This window comes from Ambystoma mexicanum, chromosome 3p (genome assembly GCF_040938575.1).
Source record: "Ambystoma mexicanum isolate Mex_15411 chromosome 3p, UKY_AmexF1_1, whole genome shotgun sequence".
Lineage (NCBI taxonomy): Eukaryota > Metazoa > Chordata > Amphibia > Caudata > Ambystomatidae > Ambystoma > Ambystoma mexicanum.
In genome coordinates, this window is record NC_090925.1 from 1,146,093,523 (window position 1) to 1,146,104,135 (window position 10,613).

Here is a 10,613-nt window from a genome sequence, read left to right on the forward strand (position 1 = left end):
ATTTCATGTCGAACGCGAATGGCCCCGTGTGTGCAAATAAGATGCGTTTCCCTTCGGGCGAGGCGGGATGTCGGGGCAGGGGTCAAGGGCCACAGCCTGCGCGCGGATAGCCCGGATCAATAGGGAGATTGGCTGAGCAGTGGGGTTGGTCGCGCGGGCATCCACGCACATGCAATGGAAGTGACCGAGGCCACGCATAATAATGTACCCCCGAGGCGCCATAACTCAAGTGCCGGGGTAGTGGTGGCAAACATTAAAAGAATTTTGGAGGGAAAAGTTTAGAAGTGACTCGTAAAATGCTGAAGAATGCGATGTCAACTGCTGCAAAAATATTGTACAGTGCGGATGGAAGAAGTACATGTGAGCGCTATACGTGACTGCACATACTGAAGGAGGCGGTTCGTGTAATAAGATCACGTCGGCTGATATTGGCGAATCTGCCTGTCTACAGTGTTTCTGCCTCTAGCGCCTTGAAGCGGTGTATGGATGTGGGGAGGCACATGCTGTGGAAATCAAATTATGAAAGAAGTAGACTGCCGGTGTGCCATCTCAGGCGTAGAGCTTCTCCAATTCTTAGCTGTGCCCCCGCCAGACCCCCCCCCCCCCACCTTACCCCAGTACTAAAACAAACCAGGCTTTACGTATCCCCTCAGGGGGGGGTGTGGACTGGCCTGGGCAAACAGCGTGCCAGCGAGGCAAGCTGACCTGTGAGGTGACGCATGCCCCGCTCTACACCGCCCTGCGACTCTCGGCATCCTCCACACTCCATTCCGGAATAAGACCACAGGACTGTGAAGGGCAGCCGAGATTCGACCCCGAAGCCTCGCACGCACCTCACCCCCACCCCAAGTCATAGCAAGTCCCGATCCTCCCCCCTCTGCAATCACAGCTCAAGATGCTAACGACGAGGGACCCGAGGTGGTAAAATCCAGCCCGTGGAGGGCCCCCCAGTAACAGAGGACTGCGCCCCCCTCTCCCGCGAGCATCCTATTCTGGACCATTGGATGCTCACATGCTGTTGTCCAGCACCCCAGCGGGGCGGCTGCGGAGCTCTACTACCGTGACAGCCGCTGGGTAGGCAACGCGGGTCCCTCCAATCCGATGCCCGCTGCCCCTGCACACATGTGTGCCCACCGCTCCCTGCGGGCACTGGGACTCACCTGTGATTCTCCAGCCCCCGGTGCAGCGCAGAGTCAGGCAATCCCAGTACCGCAGCCGCCGGCAGGAAAGCGCGAGTGTCGGAATAGCCGCTGTTTTCCTCCCAAGTCAAAAGGAAAGCCGCAGGGAGGCGAGGAGAAAGGGAGGCATCCGAGCAAGGGGTCGCCGGGTGACGCTGGGGAGCAGCCGAGCAATCCTGCGGAGGGGGGCTCCGCTCGCAATCCACGGCCCGCGAGGAATCACTGCCGCGGGAAGAGGCTGCCTGCCCTATTTCTGCTGTCTGGACCGGAGCGTCCTGACGTCACGTGGCCATTTGCATACTCTGCCCAATCGCTGCCACCTGTGTGTGCTTTCCCGGGCACGGAGACGGTGGCCAGGCCAGTAAGTTAGAAGGCCGGCTTGGGAAACTTCCACGAGTCTGCTTCTGCGCCCGGCCAAGGCCCAATGCACAGCCCTGAGGCAGAGCGCAGCGCCCTGAAACTCGACCAGCCAGAGCACCCCTTCTGATCACGCAGGGGACCCGCGCGTGGAGCTGTTCCTCTGCATATAAACCCGCCACCCCCCCACAGCTCCAGCAGCGTGCCTGCTACTCGCAGCTGTATCAATAAGAGGACCGGGCCCCCAGTGCTTGGTTAAACCTTAAACCTGACGTCAGCATTATCCACGTCAGTTCGGGTCACCTGGGCGGTCAGAGCACACTAGCGCGTTGTGTTCATGACTCCGTCGTTTAGAATTCCGAGCATCACCGACAGTAATGCATTAATAGTGTTTTCTCCCAATGCAATCAATTTCGCAGGAGAACGTGGCTCAGACGGAGATCGCTTGAAGGAAGGAAATAAATAGACTCCCAGCTTATTTACTGCGGCCAATAAAAAAAAAAAAACGCACGCCTTCCCATAATAAAAATACACACAGAGGAGCCCGCCCCCTGAGTACAGATGTCTGGACACTTACATGAACGATTGACCCACGCAAAGCACAAGCAGGCGGAGTGCGCCGCCGCTGCTGTGCAAAGCCCTGCCTCCCCATGCCAGACCTGTTATTGGGTCCTCTGTCAAAAAGGGGATGCCAGAATACTTTAATGAAAGTACACGTTGCAGTGGACCAACACAGATTGCATCAAATGAAGAAAAAAAAATAATAATAATTAACCACGTATTAGCAAAGAAACAAAGTTGTAACCTATCTAAATGCACACCTGCCCCCCCTCTCTCTCGCTCTCTCTCTCTCTCTCTCTCTCTCTCTCTCTCTCTATATATATATAGAACATTACAGGTCTGATTTACAAACGAGTTTTACAATGCCGCAATCCCATTCAACAACTTTTTGGAAATCAGGCCATATAACCTTTGCGTATTCCAGTTCTCTGCAACCTAGCCCAATTGAAATTATATATTGTACTGGTATTCAGCTTTTATTTACAAAGCAATACCAGTTCCTGCTCAATCTTCTTCTCGGGAGGGAGGTCTGGAGCCCGTCTCTTATCCCCACTGCCGGCTTCCGGAGAAGCGTAGTGAACCGACCTGCGTCGATATTCCAGATTCCGGGTAAGGCCAAGTGCGCTGGTTGCAGCTTCACTGGCTATTTTCTGCCCGCATAGATTCCCGCACCATAGTTACTTTATCAGCTGCCTTTCGCACACTGTGTGTGATTACGCGTGCCCCAACTGTGAGATGGCCGCTGCTCCTATTTGTTGATCCATCTCCTAGCAACTGATCCGGATCCTCTACACAACCAGATTGGGTGCAGCATCACTCATACAGCGCCCGGTATGACCGGAAGGTGCTAGCCGGCCCTCCTCACACAAGGCCCGACACAAATGACCGTTGCCTATCCGTGCCTGTTAGGGCCGTGCCAGGGCCATGGGGCCTGCCACTCTGGCCACGCACCTGCTGCACCTTATGCCTGCCCTACCACTCCACGGGGTAAGCCTAACCACACGCTCTATCATCACGCTCACAACAGCATCACCTTGCCCGTACACACGGCAAAACCAATCTTTAAATGTCCCATATCAATCCTCAAAGGGCTCCTCCCCGCATACTTAGCCACCCTAACTTTGTGAGTCAAGCAGCACCCGTGACTCAACTCAATGACTTGCTAATATCTACTTGAGCCTTGGATCACTGCTGCGCCTGAGTTTACTGCATCTGCTTCTGATGATGCCTGCGCCTGCCCACATGAACATGTCCCTGTCCACCTACATTTTATTGTGAATGCATATTGTTGCCCTAGACCCACTGCTAATCTGACTTCTTAATTGTGTACGCCCTGCCCAATTGTATGATGAATGCATATTGTTGGCCTAGACCCACTGCTACTCTGACATCGTAATTGTTAACGCCCTGACCAATGTTACTGTGAATGCATATGTGCTGGCCTAGATCTTTTGCTAATATTCTACTTAATTGTGTACACCCTGCCCAATTCTATTCTGATTTCATATGTACCTGCCACGACCCATCACTCTCTTCACTAGTTACCTCTAGCAGCCAGCCAGTGATACTAAGCAAGACCAACGTCTCCTTAATGCTAAATCGCCACTATTGCCACTGTGTCCACCTACCTCGCAGGATAACTTATCTTACTGCTCCTACCTCCGCATCAATGTACATTGCTATATTACTCTTGCCTGCTGACCAACACCTCTTAACTGATCATTAGTCCACTGTGCTTCCTTTGTTGCCAATGTATTCTCAGACCAACACACGGGCGTCCCACCCGCACACGCTGCACAACACACTAAGCAATACATTATCCTGGCACCTGATCCTAGGTCTAGTGCTGGCCCCAACCACCTACTTTAATTCTGCTCTGTTTACAATGGAGAATTCCAACTTGACCTACCCCTCTCACCGTCCCTTATGGGTGCGGGGTACCACCACCCATACCTCCACACAGCACACTCTCCCTGCCGACATGGCCTCCCTTAGGTGCCCCCCCTGCCACTACCTTCCGGCCCTCTTAGCATCTAGGCTCTCCAGGCTCAGGTCGCACACTAAACCTTTACAACATCACAGTCTCCCCTGGGCCATGGCCACGAGGAACCTCAGGCTGAGTAGGAGCTCACACTGCTCCTATGCCTTCAATGTACTTGAGCCAAATACACACACATCCTGCCTGAAACTTCTCTTTCTCAATGGTCTCCCGCTTTCTGCAAGAACTCCACCCATACACTCAAAACTCACACCACAAAGCTTGTAAACTCGCCCTCCCTTCCTGGCACCTACGACACTCACCCTATAGCCTCTCCCTCCACTCACCAGCTAAGAAGAGCACACCCGCTCTCAAATGTGCACTCCTAAATACACGCTAACTCCCTGCCCAGGCTCTGGTGGTCCACAACCTCATTTGTACTCATGATCTAGACTTACTTGCCATCACCGAAACAGGTCTCCATGAGACGTCCGTTCCTGCTATCTCACTAGCCCTCCCACCTGGATACTCATCCTCCGACAAGACAGACAAATCTTGAAAGGTGGAGGAGTAGCCCTTATAACAAAAGATGCACTACCCATCAGGCTTAGCAATCTCCCATGGGAAGGCAACACTGACATTATCTCCTCCAAACTGTCTGTATCCTGTCAGTTTGGGAGTACTGTAAGGGTTGGTGAGGAGTCTCTACAATGATATGCTCCCCCTGGATAAACAGGCAGTCATTTTTCAATGCCAATACCTTTGCCAGGGGTGCCGTTTTGTAGTTGTTGAATCTTTCCTCCACAGAGGACAACGTTTTGCTTGTGTAAGAGATACCTTTGTTAACCTTGTCATGCTTTTAGTACAATACCACTGTTAGGTGGGTATCTGAAAACCCTGTCTCCAAGAAGAACTCCTTATTCTTAATTGGGTAAGCCAAACAAGGAGCTTGTGAAAGGTTTCTTTTCAGTTGTTTAACTGCCTTGGATTGCTCTGGACCCACCTCCCACTTGACTCCGGACTTTAATAAATGGACAAAGGGTTGAGTGACCTCTGCGTAGTCTTTAATGAACATCCGACTATAACTATTAAGTCCAAGAAGGCTTCTCAATTCTCGCAGAGTAGTAGGGTCTTTTAATTTCATTAAGGCTTCCATTTTATTCGCTTGGGGGTTGAGTCCCTCAGGGGTGATTTTGTGCCAGAGAAAGGACAGTTTTGCTCCGGTGTTCTTCAACTGGGCCAGAACATAGCGAACCCCTGCAATATGTTCTTCCATAGTTGAGCTTTTGATAAATACATCATCCACATTGGCCATGTTTCCCCTTCCGCCCAATTCCAGCATGGCCTTGTGAAGGAATATATTGAACTAATTTCCGGAGTTTGTATATCCAAATGGTGTTTGGGTCCACATTTATTTCTGCCCCCCCCCCACACCAAAGGTAAAGGCAAGCCTTTATTGGTCTTCCCTACTCACGGGTACCATCCAGTAACTGTTGGTCACATCCATGGCTGTGTACACTTTTGACCCTTGGATCCGTGACAGCCCTTGATCAATGTAGGGAAGTGGCCATCTTGATATGTGGACCCACTTGTTGTGGGGTGCAAATTTAGTCCCAGAGTGACAGAAATCAAAAGGCCAGGCAAGGCCACTATTGCGAGAGTAAAGCTAGCTGATGGGTGAGACCCATTGGAACATGCAGGCCAGTTTAAAACATTGTTTTCCAAAATGAGGCCTAGTGAATGAACGAAAATAGGCCTCCCTCAACTTTACCAAAATGGAAAGGCACTCAGATGAAGTAGAGTGCGCCTTAGAGCTGAAAACTGCTGAATGTGCCCAATGCATTCCGAAAGACATGTGCTACTGCAAATCTTGCGTCCAAAGATTGGGAAAAGGCACAATTTGGACAAGAAGATAGATAGCAGCATGCTGCATTGATGTTATGCAAATAAGACTGTTATCTGGAAATCTAAGTGAAGCAAAGTGGCATTTCATTGACACAAATAAAAACCTGTCCAACAAAGAAACTGACATTAAATGGAAAAACTTATTTGCAGTTTTAAAATGGACATCAGTTTCCCATGTTGAGTGTGGCCTATGTGTGAACAATGCAGAAGGGACTTATGTCTTTTCAACTAAAACATTAAAGAAACATTTTACACATGGACAGAAGGCTCAGAGGCAATGTAAAATGTTACATGTAAACATCATGCTATTTTTCCTCAGAATTGAGCATGTAGCTTGCTGCTGCAGCTTCCCTCACTGAACTGCCAGACTGTGTATTTGGATTCCTGACCTCAGAGACCTTTGGCTGAGGCCCACCAGGAAAACTGGTTTATTTCAGTTAAATACAAAGAAATCCAACAGTTTTTAGATCAAAATTGTGGAAAGGTCAGATAAGGCAGCCAACATAATTGACTGTTTAGGACTGTCATGACCCCAATAAACTGCCTCTCAGAGAATCCATATGGAACTTCAAAGACTGTGTATAAACAGACAACATAGACGCACAAGTCATGTGACTTTAGAGAAAATTAAACTGTTAGGGTGTGATCTGAATGTGAAACTGGGGTTTCAATATTAATGCAGTGCCATTCAAATAACACGGAACATCGTTTCAGTAATAATAGAAGAATAAAAAAAAACAGGGGAAAGAAGGAAGACCAAAAGGGAGAGAGCCACACCCAGAGCGGTAGACAAAAAGACAGAAGGACAAAAGGACAGAAAGAGAAAATGAGACACCTAGACACCTGCTGGGGACATCTGCTTAGAAAACTGGGAGCCCTATCTGAGAGAGGGTTGTGGCTGGTGGGACCTTGCTGTGAATAGGGGCCTGAAGTGTGAGCTGCCTAACCTGTTACCAACAGGGAGTTCTTAATTCTGAATGGCCTCCTGAGCTAAGAACTTATATCTCCTAAGTAAGTAGATATCTCCAAAAGCCATCCATTGTGTGGCGAACTACCTGCCTTTATCCTTTCCATTAAATTGTGGGTATGGGGCAAAACAGTGCTGGCCCTTAGCATTTGCTTTAGGGCTTTGGCACTTTATAAATAAAATAACAACATAACATATAAATTAAAATTAATTCAGTGTATTCCCCTATAGAAAAGATCACAGGATGATTTTTGTTAAAATTCAAAATTAACAAATCTCATTCCCAGTGTGTTATAGCTACTATTGCTGATAAAATAATTGGGTGACCCCATTTTCTTGTAAACCCCTGATTTCATTATGGAAGAAGGGTGGCATTGATTCCAAAATAAGAACCCCCAAAATCATGCATTTCCTTTGAATCTAGTGTGTTCCCAAACAAAAGTTCCCCTTTTATTCCAAAACCAGAATCCCAAAGCCCTGCATTTCATTTTTATGAGTGTTACAAAACACATTTTCACATTGAGTTAATTTCCCAAACCTTACCTTTCACAATAAAAGCCAAAATGAAATGCCCAATATATTCCCACTCCCTGTACCTTGCCTTCAAAACCAAAGGGCTCACATATAACTGATGCCTGTGGGAGGTATGCTGAGAGAAAAGAGCATTGTGATAAATACACCCATCACTATGTGGTTTTAAAGTTGTCCTATGTGCTAATGTGCAGAGAGATCCCACATGTGCTCTGATTTGAAATTCAATCTGTGTTGCTGTTGCAATTGAAGATTATTAAGCAATGCATGTCAGTCTATAAATGCAAGTACATTCCACATGTGATTATTGTGTTGCACCACAGAGTTGGTGGCTGGTGATTGTGGTGAAGCTATTATCAACTGTGTACTTTTAAATAAACAAATATTATTATTTCTATACACTGGCCTGGTTCCTGGCTTATGGGTGACACAGGTGGTACAAGCAGAGGGGTATTATACAGATTGGAAACCTGACCAAGTTTGAATCTGGTAAGTGCTTTGTTGTGCAACACCTTGATTGGGCGAGGGAAACCCACATTTATAGCGACCTTCCAATAAACTATGACAAATTGGGAGCTTGTGCCGAGAATTGGTTGAGAGTTTTGACTTGTGACATTTGCACTAGCAGCAGCCTAGTCATTCGGGTGTAATTGCACTGCAGTGGATAGAAAGTTGTGGTTTCATTGTTAAGGTGCCACTCAGACGTGAACCCTGGGATTCAGGGAGGTGCATAGGGAAAACATAAAATTGAACAGTATTTATTTTATCTCGTCATTGTCAGTGGAAACTAAGCAGGAACAGGGTGAGAATTTGCCAGTGCATTGAGAGTGTATAAGGTTGCACAGCACATTTCAAAGGGAGCACCATAGAAATCAATGTTGCCAGGAAGTACCTCCTATCCAAATTATTTATTAAAGGTGAATGGTTGGAGGAAGAACATGAAACGTGAAAAGTCAGAATGAAGCAGGATGTTACCTCTGTAAATGCTGTGGCAGGATAATGGTCTGTTACATCAAGCTCTAATAGACTTTTATATGACACAAACCACTAGAGATGCGCAGACAACAATGGCTCAGCTCACAGCTTATATGTGCTTTAATTCGTTGATAGCGGAAAAGCAACTACAGCACAGTCTGGCCTCTGTGCAGAATCAGACTGTGGCGTTGAATGAAGCTTAGCAAGAAGTCAAGCAGTTACACAATAAAGCACAACAGAGCCATGGTTTAGAGTTAAAACAAGAGAGCATCTTTTAGCAGCTCAAACAATGAGTTAAAAACACAGGAACAAGAAAATGCAGAGTGTGAAATGCAGTTTTCTGCACTGCAAGATGAGCATTAAGAGTGTGCTGAAAATCTGAGCGCACTGTAACACAAGCTAAATGGGCAGGCTGGTAATAAAAGAGTTTTTCTGAAGGATATTATTGCATTCCAATCACAAACAAAACAACTGAAAACTGAAAATAGTTAATTAATTATCAAAGTGATTGAGTCCCAAGGTAATTTTGATCAGATGCACAAAGATCTGAACACCTTGAAAAAAAAGAAAAAGCAGTTGAGGAAAGTGAAAGACATTAAACAAAGAGAATAGTGTCCTTCCTCAGGGAGTATTTCAGTTGTTGGGCCAAACTCCCAGGTATGCCAGAGGGCCACTAGGAGTTTGCAGATTCTCAGAAGGTCCAACAACTTCCACAGGACAAACGGAGGACTCAGTCAATGGCAAGTTGAAACTGTGGTTTATTACAAACAAAACCAACAGGGATCAGCACAGGGACAGGCGAAATAAATCCATGGACATCTCAACTTCTCCTGGCTTGCAGGATAGTTTTAATGTAGAATTACGTCATGACTCTGTCACTATCTGGACCTTTCTCCAAAAACCGTCTGGGATTGGCCATCAGGATCCTAATAACCTAAAGGGTCACCTATATGTGTTAATCTACTCCCCCCCCCCATGTCAGGTGGCTGGCCTGGTCCATCCCCATGTAACTATCTATGACAATGTTGCAGTATGAGGGTCTTACCATTGGCTCTTGCCCATTGCTGCCCACTCCTAGGATACTAAACTGTGATTGGCTAGAGCTGATGTCCCGAGTCCTGGGATCTGCAAAAGGTTCTCAGTTCTTGGTGTACCTGTTACGATGGGTCTCCGACGCGGTTTGTTATGGAACCGCTGGCGGCTTCAACCAAAGTTGCGGCTTGGTTCATCCAACATGGCGCCTGTGCTCGGAGTCAATGGTCTAGTTGTCAGGACGGGAGACGGAAGCGAAGCTCCGCCTCCCATCCTGGAAACGCTACAAGAATCCACGTCTCCTGGACAACAACGCGTTGCTACTGCTATCAGAGGCTTCGCTCCGTGAGTTGCCGTTAGAAACCTTACGTTACCATTTCCTGAGAACCTTTGTGTCTACTAACCCTTGATTTCTCTCCTTTCATTTTCGAGCAGGGAAGCCCCGCCTCCTCTGTCACCCACGCTTGCGTTACCGACTCCATTCGGCCACCGAGAGCGGTGTGTCTCAACCTCCACTCTTGTAAGCTTCTTTCCGTTTTGTACCCGGTAACCAGACTTATAGGTCAGGCCTCTCCCCCTCTAAATTTCTCTTTCCTTATTCCTTCCAAAGAAACCCAGCTTTTCAGTTTGCCATCCCGCTCCTTCTCGGAACCCCGTTTGGAATTTATCTCTAAAGGCACACACACATACAAACAGCGATTGGAAATCCTCTGCCGACACCCCGTTCCTACCACTCGCTCCCAGTGGCTCTCAACCAGGTATTACTACTCTCATCCAACACTCACAGGAAATCCGCTACCATCACCTTCGCTAACTTCTATATGTCTATTCCCAGTTTTTCCTGAGCCTGATACTTCATAGACGAACCACTTACCTACCGTTAGAAGACATCATCCCACAAGATCTTTGAGAGTTTGAAACCAGCTCTACACCCAGCACTCTCTACCGACCACCGGGTTTTCTTCCCCACGAGGGTTTCCCGGGAGTCTCCTTTTGATACCTGAGTTGGAAGGTGTCGGAAGCTGGTTCCAGGTAGATCTATCTATTCTACATTTCGGAACGAAGCCAAGGTAGGCCTTGTTGTATTGTTCTTGCCGGCGAGTTTGCATGTGGGGATTTTCCAGAGAGT

General features: G+C 47.6%; 1 protein-coding gene across 2 annotated transcripts in view; it reads right to left on the minus strand.

Moving 5' to 3' along the window:
• Window positions 1-1,764, minus strand: part of FSTL4 (follistatin like 4) — a 2,447,383-nt gene extending 2,445,619 nt beyond the window's left edge. The window contains exon 1 of one of the 2 annotated variants that reach the window (XM_069652538.1): window positions 1,161-1,764. The gene's annotated coding sequence lies outside the window, so the exon portion shown is untranslated. The remainder of the gene's footprint in view (window positions 1-1,160) is intronic. The other variant, XM_069652539.1, reaches the window with a different exon arrangement.
• Between the last annotated feature and the right edge of the window lie 8,849 nt (window positions 1,765-10,613).